Source organism: Oryx dammah, unplaced genomic scaffold (genome assembly GCF_014754425.2).
Source record: "Oryx dammah isolate SB20612 unplaced genomic scaffold, SCBI_Odam_1.1 HiC_scaffold_9, whole genome shotgun sequence".
NCBI lineage: Eukaryota > Metazoa > Chordata > Mammalia > Artiodactyla > Bovidae > Oryx > Oryx dammah.
This window is the reverse complement of record NW_024070193.1, coordinates 45,223,891-45,249,878: the sequence shown is the minus strand read 5'-3', so window position 1 is coordinate 45,249,878 and position 25,988 is coordinate 45,223,891. Positions and strand designations below refer to the sequence as shown.

Genomic DNA, 25,988 nt, shown 5'->3' with positions numbered 1-25,988 from the left:
AGATGATCAGACTGGATTAAGGAAAATAAAATTTCATTATATGCTGCTCAGAAGAGAGTAAAAAGAGGGAAAAAGATATACCATTGCAAAAAGTTATACCACTTTCTTTTTTATATTCTCCAAGGTCTTAAATGTACCTTATAGTGTATCTTGCTTTAGTTATGAAAAGCAGTGTTTTTTAAAAGATTTATGGATTCCATAATAATTAAAGACTGGAAAAGCTCTCTCATCTAATCAAAGTTTCTACATGTACTGAAGCTTGAAAACATGCAGAAATCCTCCATTGTTTTTCTGGGGGTGTGTTGGGGGGCCATCATTGAAGACAGACACCGAGGATGGGCATCTAGGCAGGCAATAATGACTTGGACAAATGCCCCCTGGGAATGCAACTTGCTTCTGTTGAGGACCCTTGGAGTTCTGCTGACGACGATCCCTGGGGCACAGTCTTCTTTCCACAAAGCTTATACTACTCAGGAAGTACCAGTTTGGAAATAAAAGGTTTTTTGAAAAACCTTTTGTATTTCCTTTATTGAAGCAGTAATGATGTCTTCATTGTGGGCAACAGTAAAAGCCAGTATAAGCTAAAACAATTTTAAATCACCCTTAGTTTCACCATCTGAAGAGCACCACAGTTAGTCTTTTGCTGTATCATCTTCCGGACTGTTTTCCCTGTGTGGGTACATCACCGTGCAAAGTGAGGTCATACTGTGCACCTTGTTCTGGAACTTGATTTTTTGTCACTTGCTAAAGGTCATGGCTGTCCTGGTAATAAGAAGTATTTTCGGGAAATGACAGCAGTTCTCACGAGAATCACAAGTAGGTTGAAGTGAGATTGCTGATTCATCTGCCTTGGCCAAAGCCACTTTCCTTTAAGTGCCTTTGAGATGAACCCTGACACTTTTAAATGGTAATTTTCTATTTTTAATAAGCCCATGATTTTCTTTGTTGCCATGGGTGCATGTTTTTACTTTGTTGAAGATTAATGTATTTTATTCCACCAGGGTTAGTCTAATTACACCATTAATGTGAGCTAATTGCTCATTCTTTCAGATCATAGGGAAATTATATTATGGATGTTAATATATGGAGACTTTAGCAATGCTTTTAGTTAAGTCCCTTTATTTTATGGGTCATAAAATTGAGGTCCATGATAGACAGAACCAGACTTGGGTCATAAAGCTTTGGCAAATGACACATTAAGACCCCAGAAATGGATTGCACGTTTTCTAAGTGCTTTTGTCTCCTGAGAATAGTGTAACCAGAAAGGTATGGGAGTGTCATAACACTGTGACAAGATAGGACTGTGACCACCCAGTTTAAAGGCCATTCCCATCTGAAACCTCCTTCCCATTGTGGGGATCTGTGCAACCACAATAGCAACTCCAGTCATGTGGGCTGATAACAGAAGAGTATCCCTGAGTTGGGCTGGGGTCCAGTGAGGTCAGGGCTAACGGAAGAGAAAGAAGAGTGAGTATAAAAACCATGTCCAGGAGGGTGTGTTGAGGATTAAACTGGGGAAGTCACATTATAATCAGATCCAGGGAGAAGCCAGGGATCAGGAGCGTGTAACCACAAAAACAGAGGGGGAGGGGGAGGGGAGGGGCAAGGCACAGCCAGAGGGAAAAGGTCCCTGGACAGTGGAAGTGTCTTTCTGAGTGTGGTTCTCAATGAGTTGTCCTCAAGCAGCAGCATTAGCAGTGCTGGGAACTTGGGCCTCATTCCAGAGCTACTGAATCAGAGGCTCTGCTAAACATTCCTTTTAAAAAAAAAAAAAATTTGTTGGGTGATTCTGATGCACATTTAAGTTTAGAACCACTTGTCCAACGTTTTAATATACCTGTACCTGGATCCTATCCTCATTCTGATTTGACCGGTCTGGGCTGGGATCACTGATATCATTTCCCTCTCCCAAGGTTTCCAGATGTTTCCAATGTGCTGCCAAGGATGAGACCCTCGTTATATGGGCAAATGAAACAGAGATGGATGGGCCCCTGCTGGGTTTCCACTCTGGTTTCTCTGGGGTTTCTTTCAGCTGGTATCACCAGGGACAGATGGTTGATGAAGAAAGAAATGGCTTGTCCAGAGGCTTTTTCCTGAGGTCCATGGCCTTTCCTATGCCTTCTTTCCTTTAACTTGCTCTTTGCAGAGCAGCACAGGAGATGATGATTTTTTTTTTAATAACCAAGAAAATAGTGCAGCAGTTACAAGGTGGTTTATTGTCCTCCTGTGTTTTCATCAATTTCCTCCTGACTCCCTATCTCTCACTTCCTTCCAGGCAGATTGATTTTCCTTTGACTTAAGTGTTTGGGACTTTGTGCAAGACTGGGAGAGGGAAGGAGCTGTGCAGGGTGGGGGCAACTTCCTAGAAGACAAATACAACTCTGATTGCATGAAAGTGGGGTAAAATCGATATGAAATCAATTATGCAAATTATGAGCGGTAAGTTACCATGTGATTTGATCTACAGCAACATAAAAATCAAACGAGATCCAATCAAGGTAGAAAATCTACGCTGAAGAAAATCTGGACGTCTTTTGCTGTGGCTCAGCGTCAAGAACGGTGAGTCACCCGTCTCCTGCCAGCTGGTGCTTTGCTGCCTGTACAGGATTGTTTGTGCTTATCGATGTGCACACAGCATTTACGGATCAGGGTACACAAATATCTTGCTCTCCTTCAGCATTTCGACTTTCAGTAGTGACTGCTTGCAGTCTGTGTTTCTTAATTATTTGAAAATTCTGTGAAAATAGAAGTCCATCCCCCCGCCCACCCGCCAGCGATCTCAGTGGATCCGCATCTCCAGCAGCATCTGTACGGATCTCTCTCGTTTTCTCTATTTTTCTGATGTCCCCAGATATCTTTCACTCTCCCTGTCTTCATTCCATGTGGTTTAGAATCTCTGGAGAGATTCAGGAGGAGGTTCCAGTGTTGCAGGGTTAGGAGAAGGAATGGGACCCCAGGAAACAGGTATTCAGAACAAAGGACAGCAGCCCACAGCTTCAGCTCCACAACCTTCCCCTCAATCTGATCACACTAAGCACCCGGACCTTGCATCTCCCCCTTCTCTTCCTAGTGCTTCTTGCTTCCACACCAGGCCTAGGCTATATCCTCTCTCACTTCTGGGGATCCATGGAAAGAAACTCCCTTTTCTCTCTGAACCGCAGAGGACAGTTTCAACTGCCTTTCTAACAACTACACCCCGTGAACTCCTATCTCCTAAGCTCCACCCCAGAGACGTTTTGAACTTCGGTCTCCTTGCTTGTGGTTTTCATTACTGTCCTGGGGGCCAGTGACTCCAGCCCACCCTCTGCCATCCAGTCCTTCTTAGTTTCTCAGTCTCTTTTTCCTAGTTTTCAATAATACTCGACCAATATTTATTGACTGTTTTCTATTTGCCAGGCCCTGTCCCTGCTGCAGGGCGTTTGGTGCCATGGTGAGCTGGACAGACATGGTCCCTGCTGTGGTGGGGGTCACTGTCTACTGGGGTCTGTTTACAGATGCTTGAATAAGCAAATACAACGCAGGGTGTGGTGGGCACCGTGACGGCCCTCACCCAGCCCTGGAGCTCAGGGACGGGCTCAGACGGCTCCTTTAGGAAGTGATATTTAAGCTGAGCACTGAAGAATGAGTAGGAATTAGACTGATGAAGGCAGCTGAGGGTGGTCGTGTATTGGGCAGAAGGGACAGAGAATGTAGAAACCTGCCAACGAGTCAGAGCAAAGAGGTCGTTAGGAAATGGGAAAGCTTGATAAGGCTGGAGCACAGGATAAAAGTTGGGGGTAATGGGGCTGGATAAGTAGACAGGGGCCCTCATATTGCCTGCTGTATTCATTATCTGCATATCAAGGTACCCCTAAATTTAACAGCTCCAAACAACCACCATTCATTGTCTCACTGTTTTGGTGGGTCAGGAATCTGGATACAGCTCAGCTGGCTGCTTCTGACTAATCAAGATGTTGGATCAGTGTCTACTGTTTCCTCTGAAGTCTTGATGGGGGGTAGGGCTTGAGGGGTGGGGAGACGAGAGTAGAAAAGGAGGCAGGGGTCTTGAAAACCAAATCAAGAGTTTTGACTTTATCCCTTTAAAGAGCTTCCCAAACTCACGTGCTTTGAGACTGATCTGGGGAGTGGGCAAGAGTGCAGGTTCTGCATCACTGCCTCTGCGGCAGATCCCAGACACATTTCTAATAACCTCCCTGGTGACGCTGATGCTGCTGGACTCAGGACCATGCTGAGTCACCATCTTGAATCCCTGCTGTCCCATGTGGTAGCGCCAGCCACGTGTGGCTGCTGAGCACTTTCAAGGTGGCAAGACTTCAGATCTTCTTTTATTTTAGTTCATTTAAACTTAAGATTTATGGAGAAGGAAAGGGCGACCCACTCCAGTATTCTTGCCTGGAAAAGTCCATGGACCGAGGAGCCTGGCAGGCTGCGGTCCACAGTGTTACATGACTGAGCACGCACACATGCATGAGGAGGGTGGAGGGAGGTGGGTTGGTAGCAATAAACTGGTAAAACTAAAAAAAGAGAAAAGCTTAAGATTTAAAACATACTCAGTTTGTTTTTTAAAAAATTATTGTGTTGGAGCATAGTTGGTTTACTATGCTGTGTTAATTTCTGCTGTACAGCAAAGTGCTTCACTTATACATGTAGGGATATCCTTTTTCATATTCTTTTCCATCATGGTTTATCACACGATTCTGAATATAGTTGCCTGTGCTACTCAGCAGGACCTTGTTGCTTGTCCAGTCTAGGTAGTGTGTTGGCCAAAATGTTAGTTTGCAGGGTTTTCCATATCATCTTATGGAAAGTCTCAAATGAACCTTTGGGCCAACCTGATATAGCAGTTTGCATCTGAGAATCCCAGATTCTCAATCCATCCTTCCCCTACCCACTTCCCCCTCAGCAGCCACAAGTCTGTTCTCTGTGTTGAGTCTGTTAACTATTTTGTAGGTAAGGTTATTTGTGTCATATTTTAGATTTGGCATTTGTCTCTCTCTTTCTGACTGACTTCACTTAGTCTGATCATCTCCAGGTCCATTCATGTTGCTGCAGATGGCACATTTCATTCTTTTGTTATGACTGAGTAATAATCTGTTGTATATATGTACCACACCATCTTTATCCATTCACCTGTTGATGGACGTTTACATTGCTTCCATTTCTTGGCTATTGTGAACAGTGCTGCTATGAACATTGAGTTGTATGTGTCTTTTTGAATTATAGTTTTGTCTAGGTATATGCCCAGGAGTGGGATTGCTGGATCATATGGCATTTCTATTTTTAGTTTTTTGAGGGACATCCATACTGTTCTCCATAGTGATGTTACCAGTTTACAGTCCCAGGAACAGTATAGGAGGGCTCCCTTTTCTCCATGCCTTCTCTCGAATTTGTTATTTGCAGATTTTTTAATGACTGATGTGAGGTGGTATCTCATTGTAGTAAAACATACTCAATTTTTTAATTGAAAAACTTAAGTATGCTTGGGTTAACAAGTATGTGACTTGACCATTTCAACTGTAAATTTTATGAAATCTCAATGTAGATCAAGTATTTTCAATCAGAATTTAGCATCTGAATTGAGAGATACACACCAGAATTCAAGGATTTAGTATTAAAAAAACAGTATAAAATATCCCATTAATTTCTATAGTAGTTACATGTTGAAATGGTATTTTTGGATACAGTGGGTTAAGTTTACATTATTAAAATTAAGTTTACCTGTTTCTTGTAGCATTTAAAAAATGTGACTCCTAGAAAATGTGAACTGACATGTGTGGATCACATTGGTGGCTTGCGTTATATTTCTGTTAGATAGCACTGCCAGAGATGAAGGGAGATATGCTCCTTACCTTTCATCTAAAGGGGAATTCCTGGGAGTGGCTCATGGCTTCTCCACCAGAGAGTTGCTCACACAATGATTCTCTTGTTCCCAGTGCGTGAGCAGATGAAAGTGTGGGGAATTTGTGTGAGGTGTCCTGGGACCCGACTTAGGCTGCTAGAGGAGAATGTTTATTTGAAGAACCTGTGGTTCTACCTTTCCCTGGCCTGCATCAGTCCGCAGGCTCGGCCTTGCCGAGAAATGGCACACATTGTCATTACTTTTCTAGCCTGGACCAGAAGGCAAATGGATGTCTCTTTAAGACATGGGGCTCCAAGAGCCCAGAGCCCGGGCTCACTGTCACAGCTCACTTTCAGGTTCACCTGTAACCATGACAACGCCATTGATGCAAGTTGCCATGGAACATAATTTAACCTGGATCAGATTTTTTAAAAAGAATGGAGAAACAAACACTCCGCTTTGTCTCAGGGGACTATCAGAAATGGGATCGCCAGTGATTCCTTCTTAACTACCCTTCTCATTTAATTACATTTGCTTTTCATGTCCCTGGGGAAGTGTTTCTGCCAGGAGCGATTTCCTGGGCAGGCTGGGAGTGTTTGCAGGGAATGGTTGGCATTATGAAGTCCAGTGGCTCGATGACCTTAAGCTGGTCCTGGGTAGGGAGATTTTCACCACATCCCCTCAAGTCTATCGTATTTCTGCACGTTAGCTTTAGTGGGGGAAATATCAGACATGTCGTTACATTTCAGAGCTGGAAGGTGCCTGGGTGGGAACATAAGATGCGGGGAGTAAGGGATCGATCTGAATCCACTTGAGTTGGGGTGTTAAGTTGATTCAACCCAAATCAGAGAGACCTAAAAAGCGGGGGTGGGGGGAGCAGGAAAGAGATGCACCCAAAGAAATAGTGGAGAAGCACTGTGATCCTAAATTTAGATAGAAAATATCAGGAACTCGTTATTTCTTTTGTTTCTTTTGAAGAAGAAGCATGTGTTTCCCTGGCTTGGTTTGCTGTTAAGGTTGATGTGTGCGCTCAGTCCTGTCTGACTCTTTGCGACCCCATGGGCTGTATCCCACCAGGCTCCTCTTGTCCATGGGCCTTCATGCCTGAACTGTGGTTTCCAGATACTATTTCTCACTTTAAGGAGTCCAGGCTCCTTGAGAAACGGTTGATTCCACACCTGAGGCAGAAACTGTCCCAGATGTCCTGGGGCATGTGGTTATGCTGGAAAAGGAAGAAGCCATCAGATACCAATGGAATTACATCAGAGGCATCCAGGGGTCAACTCGAAGGTCTCCCACTGGCTAAAAATGGAACAGTCTTAAATAAGAAATCAATGCGATAGGCTGAAATTACAGTGGACTGGATTAAAATCCATCAATTTATAACAATACATAAAAAGAAAAAAACTTTACTGGTCAGTCTTTTAATGTTGCTAACATTCAAATGTTGGATCCCAACAAAGAAAGGGGAAGAATCAAAGCATTTGTCCTGTCTCACCTGCGTGGACTGTTCCTCAGGGTAACCAAATAGTGCTGATGAAAGTTCTTTTTAGAGAATTACAGCTAATGGATGCAGGTGGAAGGATGTACTTAGTTAAAGTGATGTACTTAGGTACCAATCATTAACAGATGCTGAAACCACTGGGTGAAACATTGGCAAGGAACTTTCTAAGATACAGATCGGGTTGCTAACACCTGAATCCACTGATTTTAGCATTACTAAAAATGGACATATGAGCCAGAAAGCGATCTTTGTCCCTGCAGGATGGAGAAACCCTTCCCTTGACTAGAGGCAGCAGGTGGCTGAGCCCGAGATAGCTCCTCCAGTCCCTCAGACAGCATCTGTGGGCACTCCCCGCCCTCCACCCCCCTGCCAATGTCACCAGATACACCGAGCTGGCCAAACTGTACCACAGAGGGGTCTGAATATTAAACGATCATTGGACCCAGAGCCCACAAAAGTAGGCCAAATTCTAGTGTTATTATAAGAGAACAGAGAGAGAGAGAGATTTAGATACACAGACATGGAGGGGAGAAGTCTAAGTGAAGATAGAGGCAGAGACTGGAGTGATGCGTCCACAAGCCAAGGATTGCCAGCAACCACCAGAAGCTGGGAGGGAGGCACGGACTCACTCTCAGAGCCTTCAGAAGGAATGAGCCCTACTGATACTTTGAATTTAGAATTCTAGCTTCCAGAACTTTGAATTTCTGTTTTTTTAAGCCACCCAGTTTGAGGCACATTTTTACGGTAGCCCTAAGAAACAGGATAAAAGATGAATGGACCAGTAACCATGCCTGCCTAAGCCTGTTGTCCTACTTCTCATGCCAACTTGCCTATAGCGGTGATGAGAGGAGGCTGAACTAATCATTGAGACAGAAGGAGACTCCATAAATCCCCAAGGGACGGAGTGATGGCAGGTAGCAAAGACTGAAAAAGCAGGATATGCCACTGGGCCCAGGTATACAGGAGAATTCCAGGAGCTGTGCTGAGTCTGAGAAGGGGCCTCTCAGCCTTGGAAAGTGACAGGACGTAGTGAGATTCTGTGGATCACATGTTCTCAAGGCAGCGCCTGCCCGCTCACCCACTCATCCGCAAACCACATGCCAGGCACAGGCAGAGGCACTGATGCTGAAAAGATGGGCAGCCTCCCTGCCCTTAGGACACTCACAGTCCAGTGGAGGAGAGAGCCAAGACCCAGTGTCAGGGAACAGAAGGGCAAGGAGCCCCTGAGGAGAAAGGGCAGCATGTGCAGCGGATTGTAGATGAGCGGGACCCTGGCCCTGTCAGGAAGAGCAGGCAAGGGATACGAGCAAAGATGTAATGTTTCTGACACTGACCCCAGGGTCTGTTTAAACGTCAAAACCCCAGAGCACGAGGTGTGGGCGGAGCACAGAGCTCTGGGGGTTTATCTGTGAAGTCCCTTCCAGCTTCCAGAAAGGAGACAGAGTCGACAGCTGAGGACAAGCCCCGAGGCGCCCTCCTTGAAGCTAGGGGGCACACTGCCTTCCGGGACTGACACAGGCAAGAGGCCTGGAATCCAGGTGACCCTACCGGCAGCAAGGACCTCGGACCCCGTAGGGATAGGGGTCCTCTGCTATCAGAGGACACAGCAGTTTGGGAGGCGCGCCAGCTCACGTCGGGGCAAGAAGCAGTCAGAGCTGTGGTGGCCACAGCCCTACCCCTTTTTCCTCTGGAAATCCTTGTCTGTGTCACGGTCCTTCTTCACCTGAATTCCGGCAGCACCGTCATTTACTGCCTGCTGCCCTCTCCTGGCATCCCGTGGAATTACAACCACTGCAACTCGAGGCTTATTCTTTGGACTGCAAGGAGATCCAACCAGTCCATCCTAAAGTCAATCAACCCTGAATATTCCTTGGAAGGACTGATGCTGAAGCTCTAATACTTTGGCCACCTGATGCAAAGAGCTGACTCACTGGAAAAGACCATGATGCTGGGAAAGATTGAAGGCAGGAAGAGAAGGAGATGACAGAGGATGAGACGGTTGGATGGCATCACCGACTCAGTGGACATGAGTTTGAGCAAACTCTGGGAGATGTCCCTCCCAGAGGACAGGGAAGCCTGGCGTGCTGCTGTCCATGGGGTCGCAAAGAGTCAGACACAACTGAGCAAATGAACAACAAAAAGACTTACTCTTCAGAGGACGAGTTGTCTGGGACAGGTTTCAGGTGGGAGGGATCAGAGCCTGAAGGGGTAATTTTGTTCAGATAAAGAAACTGAGGCCCACAGGGATGGGCTAAGACTTAGGCCATGTTAGTGGACTTGAGCTTCTTCGTCTACAGCCACAGATGATCTCCGTGGCCCATCCTCACCTGCACATCTGGGAAACGGGCTGCTCCTGAGAAGGCACCCTTAGGGTCTAACTACAGAAACTTGTCCACAGTCAGACATGTGATTTGGCTATCACTATTGTAGCTGTTTATCATCCCAAATTCGCTGGATTCTGAGGAATCTAGGCCCCAGAAGAAGACTGAGAGGACAACTAGAAACGTGGTTTCTTACCTCTCAGGACGAGAGTCTAGCCTCAAATGCTTCTAGAGTCAAGAGATACAGGGAGAATGAACGGGACAGAAGCTCCTGAAGGATGTGTCACTGCTCAGCTCCACATCTTTTAGGAAACCAAGCTGACATCCTGAAGGGTGAGATTGCAAGGTCCTTCTCCTTCTCTGAGTGGCCACAGGTCTCCTCCACTCTCAGTCATGAACCCTGCCTTTCTCCTTTGAAATCCAGCCTCACGGGCAAGTCTCTGACCCTCAGGCCGTGCCTGGCTTGTCTTGGAGGTAAAATGAAATCTTCATAGTCTACGGAATGCTGAGGGTGAAATGCAATCTCTGGCCACCTTCCCTCTGACACCAAAGAGTTAGGGCTGCATCAGGCCAGTTAAGGCTATACTTCCTTCTGAAGTGGTGGTTCTAAATTGTGGGCAACAGCAGCCCCAAGGTGGCAGGACTTGGCAGGAGTAAAAGGGAAAAAAGAAGAGCTTTCTGTGTTTAAATGCTGATGTGGGGGCCTTGGGTATCACCCACCCAAGATGGGTAGTGAACACTCACACGAGGAGCTTTAAAACTGTGACTATACATCGTTGACCCCATAAAAGACTGGCTATAGTTAAGTGTGTCTCCCAGGCCGAGACAAAGCAGGGATTCAGGAATAGGTCCACAACCTGAACGTGGGTGATGTGAGGGGGGAGGTCAGTGATGCCCGCAGAGCTTGAGGGCAGCCTGGCCCTACCTGGCCTCCTGATGCTCACATACACACGCATCCAGTTGAGATAGCAGGTAAACATTCGATCAACAGGCTTTACAGAGCATTGGTCTCTGCCACGTGGTGGTCGGGGTGCCAGGGGATCCAGAGGAGCAAGACGATTCACATGTCCACCTCTCTTGAAAAAAAGAGGAAGAGAGTATAACCCTAGGGAGTGGTACATGCCAGGAAGAAAAAGAAACAGGGGGGTTTGAGAATGACAGGGGTCAGGGAGGGCCATGGAGAGGTGAGATGAGAGCATGAGGCAGATGAAGGCATTTCCTCCCCTGAACACGAGTTCTCTAGTCCTGTCTCCCGGGGCAGAAGAATGGTATGCTTCAGGCTCAGCTGTGGACCCAGCATGGCACCTGGTTGGCACTCAGTGGGCACTGGGTGGTGGATGGCTGTCGCTGGGGGATGGTGCCTGGCAGACTCCCTCCGTGCCAGCAGCCTGTGCAGTGTGGCTGCAGAGCCTAGAGGACTGGCTTGCCCTTGCTCTGAGAGGGCAAAGGAGGTGGGCAGTAAGCTGGGGGTGGGTGGGCTGTGGCTTCTGAGTGTGCACATGGAGTGTGTACCCCCAGAACAGCCTTCCAGCCACTGAAAGATAGAGTCAGAATTGTCCTCAGCCTTCCAGACAAACCATTCTTGTAAAAAGGAGATCTGAAACTTCCCTGGTGGTCCAGTGGTTAAGACTACACTTTCATTTCAGGGAGCGAGGGTTTGATCCCTGGTCCAGGAACTAAGATCCTGCATGTTGCAGAGTGCTGCCTAGAAATAAAAAAAAGAAAAAGAAATAAAAGGGAGATCTGGAGTTAGACACGAGGTGTCTCCCCATGGCGTCAGATAGCACCTGGCCTTCTGGGTCAAACTTAGAGCAGGGATTTTTTTCTTCCCAACAGTAACCATCTGAAAATGCGTTGGGAGCTCAGCTTAGGCTTGTGAGACTGGCAGTCAGGCAGACATTGGCTCAAGACCTGTGCTGGGTGCTCTTGGGTTCCTCACAGACCCTCTCTGAGCTCAGATCTGAAAGATGATTATCCCAGGCTGAGGGAACAGCCATCGCAAAGCTCTAGGGTAGAAATGAGCTCACATGTTCAGGGAGCATTTGTGAAAAGGAGTAATAAAGGCACTTCTCTCCCAGGGCTGCTCTGCAGGTCAGTGCAACCAGCTAAGTCTCTGCTTCATCCTGCATCACCCATAAACCCCAAACATGACTCATTGCATCTGAAGGAAAAGGACCTGATGCCACCTGGAGCAAGCCTGCCGCTTCTCAGGTGAGAGAGACATGAGGGGCCCCCCACCCCAAGAAACTGCCCCTCCTAAGTACCAGACTGAGCATCTCCACTCTGCTTTAATACTCACTGAAAGTGGCCTTGTGTGTGCAAGGAGGATACTTTTTTTCTTTAATATGTATGTATTTATTTATTTTTGGCTGTGCTGGGTCTTCTTTGCTGTGTAGATTTTTCTCTAGTTGCAGTGAGCCAGGGCTCCTCTTTGTTGTAGTGTGCGGGCTTCTCACTTCGGTGGCTTCTCTTGTTGCAGAGCACAGCCTCTAGAGCGCAGGCTCAATAGTTGTGGTTCCCGGGCTCTAGAGCGCAGGCTCAGTAGTTGCGGCTCCCGGGCTCTAGAGCGCAGGCTCAGGAGCTGCCGCTCCCGGACTCTAGAGCGCAGGCTCAGCAGTTGTGGTTCCTGGGCTCTAGACCACATGGGCTCAGTAGCTGCGGTTCCCGGGCTCTAGAGCGCAGGCTCAGGAGCTGCGGTTCCGAGCTCTAGAGCGCAGGCTCAGGAGCTGTGGTTCCCGGGCTCTAGAGCGCAGGCTCAGGAGCTGCGGTTCCGAGCTCTAGAGTGCAGGCTCAGGAGTTGTGTTTCCCGGGCTCTAGAGCGCAGGCTCAGGAGCCGCGGCTCCTGGGCTCTAGAGCACAGGCTCAGTAGCCGCGGTTCCCGAGCCCAGGCTCAGTAGCTGCGGTTCCCAGGCTCTAGAGCGCAGGCTCAGCAGTTGTGGCACAGGAACTCGTTGCTCTGCGGCATGTGGGATCTCTCTGGACTAGGGATCCAACCTGTGTCTCCTGCATTGATGGGCGTATTCTTTACACTGGCCACCAGGCAAGCCTGGGAGGGTATTTTTAAAAATACTTTAAGTTATGCTTTTACAACAGCAAAGAAAGTAAAAGTCACCTTGGAGTCCATATTCCAGAAATAAACTTTCTAATTCTGGGGTGTATTTTATGGAGGTCTTTATTATCATAAATATTTTTACATAGCTGAGAAATCACTGTCTAGCATTTTTTTCTCTTCCTCCCAATTTGTTGATTTTCTTAGCCTGCCATTCCCTATGAAAGGTGCAACATATGGTAAAGGAATTTTCCTCCACTGGAGGTTTTGGAACTTATTCAGAACGATTCTGTGGCCATTGTTTTGGCTGAAATATGTGCTTTGAAAAAAAAAGAAAGAAAGAAAGAAACCCGCTACTTAGAATCAGGAGTCATGGAACTGAACGTAGTCCAGGAAGTGCAGATTGACTCTTGCTGCAACAAAACCCCTTTTCCACAAAGGAACACCACTGGAGAAGAACCCTGAAGTCCACAGTGATTATGCCTCAGTGCCCACCCCCCGCTCCTTTTTGCTTATTTGCATATTTCGTTTTTTTTTTTAACAATGAACATGTATTGCTTGTATAACAAAAACATTGAAAAAATTCAGTAAGATAAAGGAAAAAAAGACACATAAAGGCATTTTATGTGTAGCACAACCTAAAGTGCCAGAGGATGGCAATAGATTTTTCCACTAAGAAGAGGTCTAGTGATGAAGTAAGTTGGAAAACCTAGAGTTAAACAAAGCTAATTGGATTTCTTCCCTGTAATACTTCTCAGAGTCTTTAAGACACTGGTGGGTAGTTTGACCCTGAAGAGAGGGCTGTTCTCAGCAGTGTAACCAACAGCATTGGATCTCTGAACCCCTCTCATGAGGAGTATCCCTGCCCACTGACTGTCTGTGGGACACATTCTGGAAAATGCTTTTCCAAAACACTGTCTGCCTGCAGAATGGGGAGACGCCCTATTCCCTCTAGGCCACGTTCTCGTGAGATCTGCAGAGCTGACTGTGAGGAAATTTGTGGCCGTGACAGCTCTCAGACCAGGTGCTCTGCTGCAATCTCACTGGCTGGTTAAGAAGGGTGGCCAGGTCCATTATGGATTTTATTATCAGTCAAGAGATCTGGAAAGGAGAAAGACATTCGGAGGCATCTGGTTGGTAGGATCACCGAGCCGTTCAGCAGAGACTGTAGGCTGTGAATAAGCAAAAGACAAATGCCCTTGAATTTCAAGGGCATAAAGTATCCCTGCAAATGGGGCAGTCGAAAGGACAATCAAAGGAGCAGAGGGGAGTGGGGGCAGCAGTCAGGTTGGAGGCTGCCCGTATCCACTGGGGTCTCACCATAGCTTCGGCTGCTCTCCAGCTGCCAGGAACTGCATCTCTCCCTGGAAAAGCCAGAAGTACCTAAGAATTGATGGACAGCAGCCCACAGCCCATGAGGAGCTTGCCTGCATCTCCAGGGGGATGACTGAGGTGCTCAGTCTACGTTGCTTCCCAGCAGCCCCCAGTGGGCTGACTCTCCAGTTGCTCACAGTGGCCTCTGGTTTGATAACAAACCCTGTATTAGCTGCCTTCCCTTCCCTGCCTCACTCTACCTAGGAAACAAGGTTAAGTCCTGCAGAAATTTCTTTGCTGGTTAAGATGACTAGTATGAAGTCCTGCTCTTCTGAATTTCCATCAATTCTCCAAGCCAAGATTTGCTGCACTCCAGTGAGTGAAGAACAGTTCCATCTCATTTCTGACAGAGGGCAGCATTTCGTTTTCTACCGCAGGGAGGTGTATTCCTGGAGCTTGCTAATGACGCCAGCTCAAAATAAAGAAAAACAAATTGAAATGAGGATTTTAATCACTGTGAAGGGAATGAAAGGCTGTGTCAGCGTTTCCATGGTAAGTGCCGTCTTTCAGGGATTTATCATCCCAGCTGTAAAAACATGCTTTATGCTAGGATTTGGCAAGAGCCAGGTTTCAGTCACTGAAAATCTATACATTATTAAAGATTTCACTTTCAATCAAGTCGGAAACATGACTCTGTGAAAATGGCACAGAATGCCCCTTTGCCCCTTGGGGCTGCCAACCATGCCCACTGCATCTCCTGCGAAGTCCGCTCAGCCCCAGCTTGGAGGAGTGGCGGAGCCACAGCCCCTGGCCCTCTCCAGACTCCGCTTTGCCTCCTGGAGACGGTTACACTGAAGAAAGTGCCTGTTTTTTGGTGGAGGCAAAGTGGTGGTCCTTGTGGGGCCCTGTCTATGGGGCCATAGGTGGCTCTCCTTTGAGCACGGGTCCTCTTGCCCCTATCCCACTTCCCCGGTCCCAGGCCATCGATGGGAGAGAGGGGCGTCAGCACCACCTCACAGCATGCTCGGTCTCTCGGCCCCTAATGGCATCGTAAGTGGAAGAATCACAGACTGAGTTTACTGGAAACCTTAGACTTGTTCTGATTGTAGCTCGCAGCTTGAGCTCCAGGGATGCGAGGGGAATGAAGATCACAAACGTCAGCTGAAGAGGAGGCACTCTGGGTGAACAAGACGCAGTCTGAACCTTGGTCACATCAAATCCAGGTCACCTCTGCTTGGCTTCAAACAGTACCAGGTTTGTTTTTTTTGTGTGTGTGTGTCTTTTTAAAAAGTTTTTGTTGATTGAAGGATAATTACTTTACAATACTGTGATAGCTCTTACCGTACATTGGTATGAGTCGGCCATAGGCATACGTGTGTCCCTTCCCTCCTGAACCCCCCTTCCACCTTTCTCCCCACCCCATCCCTCTAGGTTGTCACACAGCACTGGCTTTGAGTGCCCTGCATCATACATCAAACTCCCGCTGGCTATGTATTTTACATATGGCAATGTATATGTTTCAATGCTGTTCTCTCAGATCATCCCCCCCTCTCCTCCCACTGAGTCCAAAAATCCATTCTTTACGTCTGTGTCTCCATAGGACCGTCGGTACCATCTTTGTAGATTCCATATATATGCATTAACATACTCTTTCTCTTTCTGACTCACTTCACTCTGTATGATAGGCTCTAGGTTCATCCACCTGATTAGAACTGACTCAAATGCATTCCTTTTTATAGCTGAGTAATATTCCATTGTGTATATGTACCACAGCTTCCTTATCCATTCATCTGCTGATGGACATCTAGGTTTCTCCCATGTCCTGGCTATTGTAAATAGTGCTGCAGTGAACACTGGGGTACATGTCTTTTTCAATTACACTTTTCTCAGGGTATATGCCCAATAGTGGGGTTTCTGGGTCACATGATAGTTGTAGTCCTAGTTTTTAAAGGAAGTTCCCTACTCTTCTCCATAGTGGTTGTATCAGTCTACATTCCCACCAATGATCAGGACCAGATTTAACGACACTGTGGTGTGCCCTTTATTTGAAACAGGCTGACGTGGGTGGAGAGAAAGCTTTTGCAATACAGGAGAAAAGGTACCAGCAGAAGGACAACTGTTTATGATCTGAAATGAATCCTCAGTACATGTGCCAGCCTGTGTGTTTATCAGGTCTCAGGGATTAGCAGCTGAATCTTCGCCTGACACAGGGGTAGGTACTGTTATTCCCATTTAAAAGATGAATAGATCGACATTCAGAGGTTGAGAAACTCGTCTTCATGGACGTGTCATGGAGAGCAGGTGGCAGAGTGAGGCCTCGGAGCCAGATCTTCCTGACTCCAGTCAGGTCTCTCCCTCAACACAGTTCAGGGACAGCACTTTCAGATTCCACCAGCCCATCTCCTCATTCTGCTCGGGGTGGTGGGCAGTCTGGCCCAGAGTGAGGCATGGATGGCAGCCCAGCAGAGTACTGCTTCTGGGAGAGATGACAGCTGCAGAGGGCAGGCTTGGGAGCACTGGCTGAACTCAAAAGGGGCTGACTTGTTTTTTTAAAGGTGTGTTTATTTATGACTGTGCTGGGTCTTCTTTGCTGCACATGGGCTTTCTCTAGTTGTGATAAATGGGAGCTGCCTTCTAGTTGCAGCGCACAAGCTTCTCATTGAGGTGACTTCTCTTGTGAAGCATGGGCTCCAAGCACACGGGCTGTAGTAGTTGCTGCTCATGGCCTCAGTTGCTCTGCAGCATGTGGGATCTTCTCAGAACAGATATCAAACCTGTGTCTCCTGCATTGGCAGGTGGATTCTCAACCAGTGTACCATCAGGAAAGCCCCAGACTTGTTCTTAGTGCAGACATTTTTTGAGGGCTTACTCTCTTCCGGGGACAGTTGGAAGGGCTGGCTGTGTGTTATATGTTTCATCTCATCTACAGCCAATCCAGCAGCTGCCTGAGCTATGTACTAGTATTATCTCTGTTCTACAAATGAGGAAACGAGGAACAGAGAGACTGAGTAGTTTGCCCAAGGTCACACGGAAGGAGAAGAAGGAGATGAAGATGGGATTTCAGCCCAGGCAGCTTGACTCTCAAGACCAAACCAGGGAACGCTTGCCTGGGGAAGGCGAGTTGCCCTAGGCTCAGAGCGCTCTCTGGTAGCCTAGTCAGAAATGTCTGGGACAGGACTTCAGGCCAACGGACTCTCCCTTCGTTATCGTGTTGACCAGGCAGATTCTGCAAGAGGCGAGGCGGCTGCCGCGGGGCATCCTCTCTTCCTCCAGAGGCAGAGCCAGCTGAAGGTGCGGCATCTTGGTTGCACCAAGACGTTTTGGTTTTGCATTTCTGAGCTGGCCTAAGATAGTTTTCCACTGGCACTTAGCTATATTGGTTTATAAGGCAATCGATGGGGCAGAACCTTCTGAACAGTCGAGGCGTACACCAGGGCTAGGGAGAGAGGAATGGTCAGGGACTATAATAGGAACAAAGGAAGAGCAAAAGTCAGGAATGAAAGTGTGACTTCACTATCGACTTTACAAAAACGGAAGAGTTTTTAAGGGACTGATGTGAATCATGTGCCATCAAGTTAGACGGCAAAGATGAAGTGAGTAAATTCCTAGACACAAACCATAAAGACATAATCAGGAATAAATGGACATTATGAACAGACTTACAAGTAGAGAGACTGAATTAGTGATTTTAAAACTTCCCTCGAAGAAAAATTCAGGCCCATATGGATTCACTGGTAAATTATACCGATCTCTTAACCAAGGATTTTAGACATGACTTTTTAGACATGGTTTCTTTACATGACTCAAAAAGCATAGTTCATAAAAGTGAAGGTAGATCAGTTAGACTTTGTTAATATAAAAACTTTTTTTTTTGCTTCAAGTGATACTACTAAAATGGAAGACAATCCACAGAATGGGAAAAAAATAGTTTCTGATCACATATTTGATAAGGGACTTGTATCCTGAATATGATCAAAGATATGGTCTTTCCAGTAGTCACGTATGGATGTGAGAGTTGGACCGTAATGAAGGCTGAGTGCTGAAGAATTGATGCTTTTGAACTGTGGTGTTGGAGAAGACTCTTGAGAGTCCCTTGGACTGCAAGGAGATCCAACCAGTCCATTCTAAAGGAGATCAGCCCTGGGATTTCTTTGGAAGGACTGATGCTTAAGCTGAAACTCCAGTACTCTGGCCACATGATGCAAAGAGCCAACTCATTGGAAAAGACCCTGATGCTGGGAAAAATTGAGGGCAGGAGGAGTAGAGCGTGATAGAGGATGAGATGATTGGATGGCATCACCGATTCAATGGGCATGAACTTGGGCAAACTCCAGGAGATAGTGAGGGACAGGGAAGTCTGGTGGGCTACAGTCCATGGGGGCATGAAAAGTCGGACATGATTTGATGATGAACAACAACAACAACAATCCTGAATATATAAGAACTCTTACAGCACAGTCAAAGGACAATCTAATTTTAAACTGAGTAAATGATCTGAGTAGACGTTTCTCCAGAGAAGATATACAAATGACCATCAAGCACATGAAAAGATGCTCAACATCTTAGTGGTGATGAGTCTTTAGAGAAATATCAATCGTAATACCATACCACTTCACATCCACTAGGAATGGCTATAACCAAAGCCACAGGGAATAGCAAGAGTTGGCGAAGACATGGAGAAATTGAGACGCACATATCTTGCAGGTGAGAATGCAAAGTGGAAGATTCCCTTTGGACAGCAGCTTGGCAGTTCTTCAGAAAGTTAAATGTGCTGTCTTTTATGACAGTCATTCCCCTTCTGGGAGAATTGAAAATGGTTTCACATGAAAACTTGCACATGAGTGTTCATAGCCGTATTACTCGTAAGAGCTGAAAAGAGGGGGAAAACCCCAAATATCCATCAACTGATGAATGGACAAACAAAATGTGAAATATCCATACAATGGAGTATTATTCATCAACAAAAAAATAAAATACTGATTGATATTGCAACAGGGATGTGACTTGAAAAACAGTTTAGTAAGTAAAAGAAGCCAGACACAAAAGGCCATCTATTGCATCGATATGGTCCCATTTATAAGAAATGTCCAGAACAGGTAAATCCATGTATGGAGCAAGTAGATGAGTGGTTGTCTGGAGTTGGGAGAAGAGGAAGGATGGACATGGGCTTTCTTTTGGGGGTGATGAAAATGTTCTGATGTTAGATTGTGGTGATGCTTGTTCAATTCTGTGACTATATACTAAAACCCACTGAATGGTACAGTTAAAATAGATGAATTTTAGAGTATGTGAAAGTCAATAAAACTGTTAAAAATTACAGGGAACTAGTTAAAAACATGGTAAAAGTATATAAAGAATAACTCTACAGTTACTTAAACTAACAGTGTGCTTTATATACTCCAGTATAGAAGGTTATCCACACTATAGTAAGTGAGGGGTAAAGCAGATTATAATTCATTATCAGTTCAGTTCAGTAACTCAGTCGTGTCCGACTTTGTGACCCCATGGACTGCATGCAGCATGCCAGGCCTCCCTGTCCATCACCAACTCCCAGAACTTGCTCAAACTCATGTCCATTGAGTCACTGATGCCATCCAGCCATCTCATCCTCTGTCGTCCCCTTCTCCTCCTGCCTTCAATCTTGCCCAGCATCAGGGTCTTTTCCAATGTGTCAGCTGTTCGCATCAGGGGGCCAAAGTACTGGAGCTTCAGCTTCAGCATCAGTCCTTCCAATGAATATTCAGGACTGATTTCCTTTAGGATGGACTGGTTTGATCTCCTTGCAGTCCAAGGGACTCTTTAAGAGTCTTCTCCAACACCTCAGTTCAAAAGCATCAATTCTTTGGCATTCTGCTTTCTTTATGGTCCAACTGTCACATCCACACGTGATTACTAGAAAAACCATAGCTATGACTAGACGAACCTTTGTTGACAAAGTAATGTCTCTGCTTTTTAATATGCTGTCTAGATTGGTCATTAGCTTTTCTTCCAAGGAGCAAGCATGATCTCAATATTATAGAAATAAATGAAGTGTGTGTGTACAGAAAATAAAATTTGGAAAGATATATTTTGAGAGAGTAATTTTCACTGAGTATTGCATAATAAGCTATTCTTTTTCAAATTTGTATTTAATCTTTGAAAAAGTGATACAATCTCATGACATAAAAATTAAAAGCTCTTAAAGACTAGTGAACAGTCTCCTCCAAGCCACCCAATTCCCCGCCCAGAGAGCAACTCGTGTTGGCTGAGCATCCCTTGGGAGAATTTGACACAAGTGGAGGGTGCTCTCATTGTGTCCCGCACCTTAATTTTCTTGTGCAACTATGAATCTTGTCCATACGGAGATGTAACAAAAGTCCTCAATCTTTTTTTAATGGCTAAACAGCTCTTCATTCTCTAGATGTATCATTTGAAAGACTTTTTTGTTGATGTACTTCCTCTTTTTTTTTTTTTTTTTGCATTTAGCAGATATTTTACTTGTAATCAGAAAGAGATCAAGCTATTTCTCCAAAAGAAGTACCTGCAGTGAGGATTCAGATCTAAGAAGACTGAGCCCCCAGGAGGGTGGGCAGGTTGCATGAGGAGCCTGGGGAACTGTGGACGTGAAAGCAGGTCAGTGAGAGAGAGGGGCGTGCCCTGCACCATTGGGCAGGGACCTGGGAGAGGTGCCTTAACCGAGAAGGGGTCCAGGCAGCATTTAAGAATAAAATGCCTCATCCTTTTTTCCTTCTTAATCTCTCCAACCCAGACTTCTCGGTACCGCGTGTGGTAAAGAATTTGCTTGCCCATGCAGGAGACATAAGAAATGTGGGTTTGGTCCCTGGGTGGGGAAGATCCCCTGGAGGAGGGCAAAGCAACCCACTCTAATATTCTTGCCTGGGAAATCCCATGGACAGAGAAGCCTGGTGGGCTGTAGTCCATGGGGCCACAGAGAGTTGGACATGACTGAGCGATGGAGCAGCAATTTCCCCAAATATGAGGAGAATTTGAGATTTACTGGGGAGGTGGAGCCCAAATTCATTTCCCAAGGGCTGCTCCCGACTTCCTGCTCACTCACAGTCTTTCCTGCTCTCCAGTCCAGCAGGGACTAAAGAGGACTTGCTGCCCTGCCCGCAGTGCTGGGTGCCCTGGGAGCCTTCTGGGAACCTCACTGTTCAGTCCTTCTGGAGCCTCTCAGGGCATTTAACCTACACTCTGCAGAAATTCTGGAAGCCGCTTGGTTTTGCTTTCGCTCCCCTGCCCACTCCTGCCCCTGGCCTCGCTGTCTGACCTTGAACACATTACTCCAGTCCTTCTGTGCCTTCCCTGCTTTGCTGTCTCACCAGCAGGAAGTCAAGGGCCATATGTAGCGAACATCACTGGCATCCTAGTACTGAGGCAGGGCAGCCTGTGTTAGCTGCACACCGCCCTTTGGGGAGCAGAGGGAAGGGCCGGTTGGTGGGAGCAGGGGATGGGGCAGGAAGGGCCCCTTTGGTGAGTGAACCCTTCTCCTTGAGGGACTCTCCCATACCCTAGGACCTTCTTGTGCTCTATTTATTCAACCTCTGGAAGGCATTTCCTGCTGGCTCTACCTGCCTCCACCCAGGCCCTTTCCAGCTTGGTGGCCACCAGCCCTTCTGTGCGTGGGGCCAGGAAAGAGGGAGAAAGGAAGAGATTCTTACAGTGATGATTCTTAGTGCAAAGGCCAGCTCCCAGTCAAGTCCATACCCTGTGTCTTGTTAGTTTGCTGCTTACTGAGTCAAAAAAAAAAAAAAGCCCAGCAGCCTTCATGGTTGTCCTACAACTTTCCTGTTATTTCTTCACATGAACTCTCCCCTGCCCTGCCCCTCCATTGGCCTCAATTCCAATCTGCCAGACTCTTGCCTCCCTGACCTCTCAGGGTGCTGACCCTGGCTGACCTCCACCCTGGGGCTGCCCTGGTTCTACAGGTTCATACTTCTTTCTTTGCCACTGAACTGGTTTCTTCCTGACACTCCACAACCCCAACCCGGGCCATTGCACCCCTGGGCCAGTGACTCCAGAGGTTTCTCGCAAGAGCCGCCTCCAGCCCTCCATCTGGACTGGGCACAAACACTCGGTTCGTGGAATCCTGACCTGGACTGGCATGTGGCCAAGGTCGGGGCTCAGCCTGCCTCCCTGGAGCAGGTTTGCTGGGGATTTCTGATTAATAAGTTGTCAAATAGAAAAGGAGTCATAGGACCCAACGTCCCAGCTGAGGAAGAAATTACACTTCTGGAAGTTGGCCCAGAATAAGGACCAGATATTCTCTTCTGCAGGAGCTTACACTTGACCGTGCTTAGAGGAGGAACTGTCTCATAGAGATTTCAGTCTGGAGCTAGAGGCAAGGACTTGGGACCCATCCTGCAGATGAAAGCAACCCCACAGATACACTGGGATTTTCACTCGAGCGTCTGTAGGGGCTTTCTAAACAGCAGTGAATCTTCACGGACCCCTTCACAGGGAGGCAGGTAGGAAGGAGGCTTCTCTCTTTGGAGACGGAGGTGCCAAGCTGGGAGGTGATTTATCTGAGAGCGTGGAATGCCAGTGACCAACAAGGGAATGCGTTTTCAAGCATCCAGTTGAACCCCTAGTTCTTTGATCCTGACAGACTACTTATTTGAAACAATGCTGACTAACAGCATTTATCAAGCACCTTTTATAGGCTGGACTCTGGTGAAGATGGTTTTTGCAATTCATCCTCACAGTGTTCTTAAATGCCAGTACCATGATCATGCCCATTTTACAGATGAGGAAACTGAGGTTCAGAGACGTTCCCTATCTCACTCAGGTTACACATCTGGCAAGTGAAGGAACTGTGATTGTAACCTAGCTCTCTCTCTGCCAAAGGTGGTGCCTTTCTCTCTGTTTTACTCCTTAGTCTATCTAGTAAGCGGTTTTAACTACATATCAGCAACCTCAAAAAATGTTCCTACTCTTTGATCCAGCTAACCCACTTCTGACAACCATTCTCATGAAATAATTCTAAGTGCAAAATAAGTGTCTTAGGGTTCAACATGGGTAAGCACACACTGGCATGTACCCCTCTTCTTCCCTAAATCCCACTGAAACGGCGGAAGAAATTCAGAAATAAAGATTGCTTGGGGTTGTGGGCAGTCAGGAGGAGGAGGGGATCAATGTCCAGAAGATTAAGGAATTTCCAGGGAACATAAGACAAATATAAGAACAGATTGGTGAAGAAATGAAAACAAAGCTGTAATGGTTAAATGAATAATTGTTTGCAGAGTGAATGCTCCCAGCAGAATTCCAGAGCGGAGGCAATGTGGCCATGAAAGCGTGAGCCAGAGGTGGACTGGAGAGAGGCGAGTGGTTCCTTTCCACTGTCCACTTTCTGCTCCCTGCACACAGTCACCCGAGGCCAGCCCCTGTATCAGCCACTGCTTCCCTGCCAGAGGAATGGGATTCTCACAGGGCTAAGGACGTGCCCCGCAGCCACCAACAGCGTTCAGCCCAGAAGCTCAGCTACTTTATTAACAGCTATGTAAGAACTGCCAGATTTTTCAGAAAAGCCAGAGCCTGAGGTTGCTGCATAGAGGCGTGGAGGTCCTCCTGGAGAAAGAAGCCAGGGCAACAAGCAACGGCATCTGTTTCTTTTTCTCTAATGCGTTTTTACAGAATCCTTTAGCTCGGTCTTTCAGCTTACTAATTTAGTTCTCGGTTATCTATTTAGCATGTTTTTTGAGTTTTTAAAACTTGGTCAGTCGTTGTTTTAATTCTCAAGAACTTTTATTGGATCTTCTTCAGAGAGGTTTTATTTTTTTTATTGGAGTGTAGCTGCTTTACAATGTTATGATAGTTTCTGCTGTACAATGAAGGGAATCAGCTACACACATGCCTGTGTGCTTAGTTCCTCAGCCGTGTTTGAGTCTTTGCGATCCCACGGACTGTGGCCCGCCAGGCTCCTCTGTCTGTGGGGATTCTCAAGGCAAGTATACTGGAGTGGGTTGCCATGCCCTCCTCCAGGGCATCTTCCTGACCCAGGGATCAAACCCAGGTCTCCTGCATTGCAGGTGGATTCCTTACCATCTGAGCCACCAGGGAGGCCCATATGTATGCATATATCCCCTTTTCTGGATTCCCTTCCCATACAGGTCATCACAGAGAATTGAGAAGAGTTCCCTGTGCCGTTCTCAGTAGGTTCTCATTAGTTATCTACTTTATACATAGTATCAATAATGTATGTATGTCAATCCCAATCTCCCAATTCATCCCACCCCCACCACTTCCCCCTTTGGTATCCATATATTTGTTCTCTATGGCTGTATCTCTATTTCTGCTTTGCCCAAAGTTTCACCTAGAGGTTTTATTTTTAAGTGGATGTGATATTTTCTTCCCTCTGGGCTGTTCATTTTAATTCCTTAGAGTTTTTGTCTGTTTGGGGTATTCTCTTCTCTTGGAGTCTGTTCTATTTTTGTGCGTCTCTCAGACTCTGGCTTTTCTTTTTTTTTTAATAATGAAATTTTAAAATAATTTTTCTTATTTATTTATGACTGTGCTGGGTCTTCCTTGCTGCGTGGTCCTTCCTCCAGTCACAGAGAGCGGGGGCTGCCCTTCATTGCAGGGCAATGTGGCGGCTTCTCTATAGTGGGGCATGGGCTCCAGGGTGCTCTGTCTTCAGTAGATGTGGCACCTGGGTTCATTAGTCGCAGTCCCCAGGCTCCAGAGCACAGGCTCAGCACTTAAGGCACACGGGCTTAGTGGCTCCACGGCACGTGGAATCTTCCCGGATCAAGGACTGAACCTGTGTCTCCTGCACTGGCAGGCGGATTCTTTACCACCGAGCCACCTGACTTTTCTGATTATTTGAAATATGGTTGTTTTTTTAAAAGGTTGTCATAGGTCTTTCTGTATTTGAGGACTAGTCTCCCCAACGTGGTCACCACCAGCCACATGTGCGTTACTGAGTGTGTATGAAGCAGTTAGTCTGCATTGAGAAGCACTGTAAGTGTCAAACACACGCAGAGTTTAAAATGTCTTGCTGGCTTCCCTGGTGGGTCATTGGTGAGGAAGCCACCTGCCAGTGCAGGAGATGCGTGTTCGATCCCTGGTCCAGGAGAACCCCACATGCCGTGGAGCAACTGAGCCTGTGTGCACAACTGCTGAGGCCGTGCTCTGCAACGAGAGAGGCCGCCGCAGTGAGAAGCCCTGCACACAACTGGAGAGAAGCCCCTGCGCGCCACAGCTCGAGAAAAGTCCGCACAGCAGAAAGCCCCAGCGCAGCCAAAAAGGTACAAATAAATAATGTTTAAACTGTCTTTTTATTTACCTGGATTAAAATAGCTCATTCATAACTTTATATTAAATGAACACTGAACTGATAATATTTTGGATATGTTAGGTTAAATAGAGGATATTGAAATTAACCTCACTTGTTTCTTTTCATTTTTCTTTCTTAAATGTAGCTACCAGAAAATGTAACATTTTATCTAGGGCTCATATTCTGTTTCTACTGGATGGCGCTTAGTCAGTAGAGAGAAAACAGCCCTTTGGTTTGAAAGAACAAGGACCCAGATCTGGAGGAGACTTTGAAGCAAACGGGAGCTCTTTTCTGGATTTCCTTTCCATATAGGAAAGAAAATCTGCTTCGTGTTAGAAAGGAGGAGGGAAAGTAACACACGAGGATGAGGACAGCCAAGTGTAGCCTGGAGCTGGGTCTCAGGGAACAGAGGGAACGGAGAGAGGATGGGAGGGAGGCCCAGGAACAGGCAGGAGCTGGAGACCAGGGAGACAGATGGCCAGGCAGGGATGACCCGAGCCCCTGGTGCAAGGTCGGCAGTAAGTTTTGCCAGTGGTGAAGTGAGGTCGATAAGTTTTTAATGGGTATTTTTTAAAAATTAAAAAGAATCTTTATTTTTATTGGAGTATAGTTGATTAACAACCTTGTGTTAATTTCAGCTGTACAGCAAAGTGATTCAGTTATATATGTACACATATCTTTTCTTT

General features: G+C 46.5%; 1 long non-coding RNA gene across 2 annotated transcripts; it reads left to right on the top strand.

The window, feature by feature from the left end:
• Positions 1–2,329: 2,329 nt before the first annotated feature.
• LOC120867776 lies at positions 2,330–25,386 on the top strand. 2 transcript variants are annotated; one of them, XR_005722000.1, is made up of 6 exons: positions 2,330–2,559; positions 14,465–14,579; positions 15,137–15,281; positions 20,493–20,639; positions 22,304–22,495; positions 23,270–25,386. It is a non-coding gene; the product is annotated as an uncharacterized LOC120867776 (long non-coding RNA). The 2 variants fall into 2 exon arrangements; XR_005721999.1 differs by lacking the exon at positions 2,330–2,559 and having other exon boundaries at positions 7,778–14,579; positions 23,270–25,385.
• The last annotated feature ends 602 nt before the right edge of the window (positions 25,387–25,988 follow it).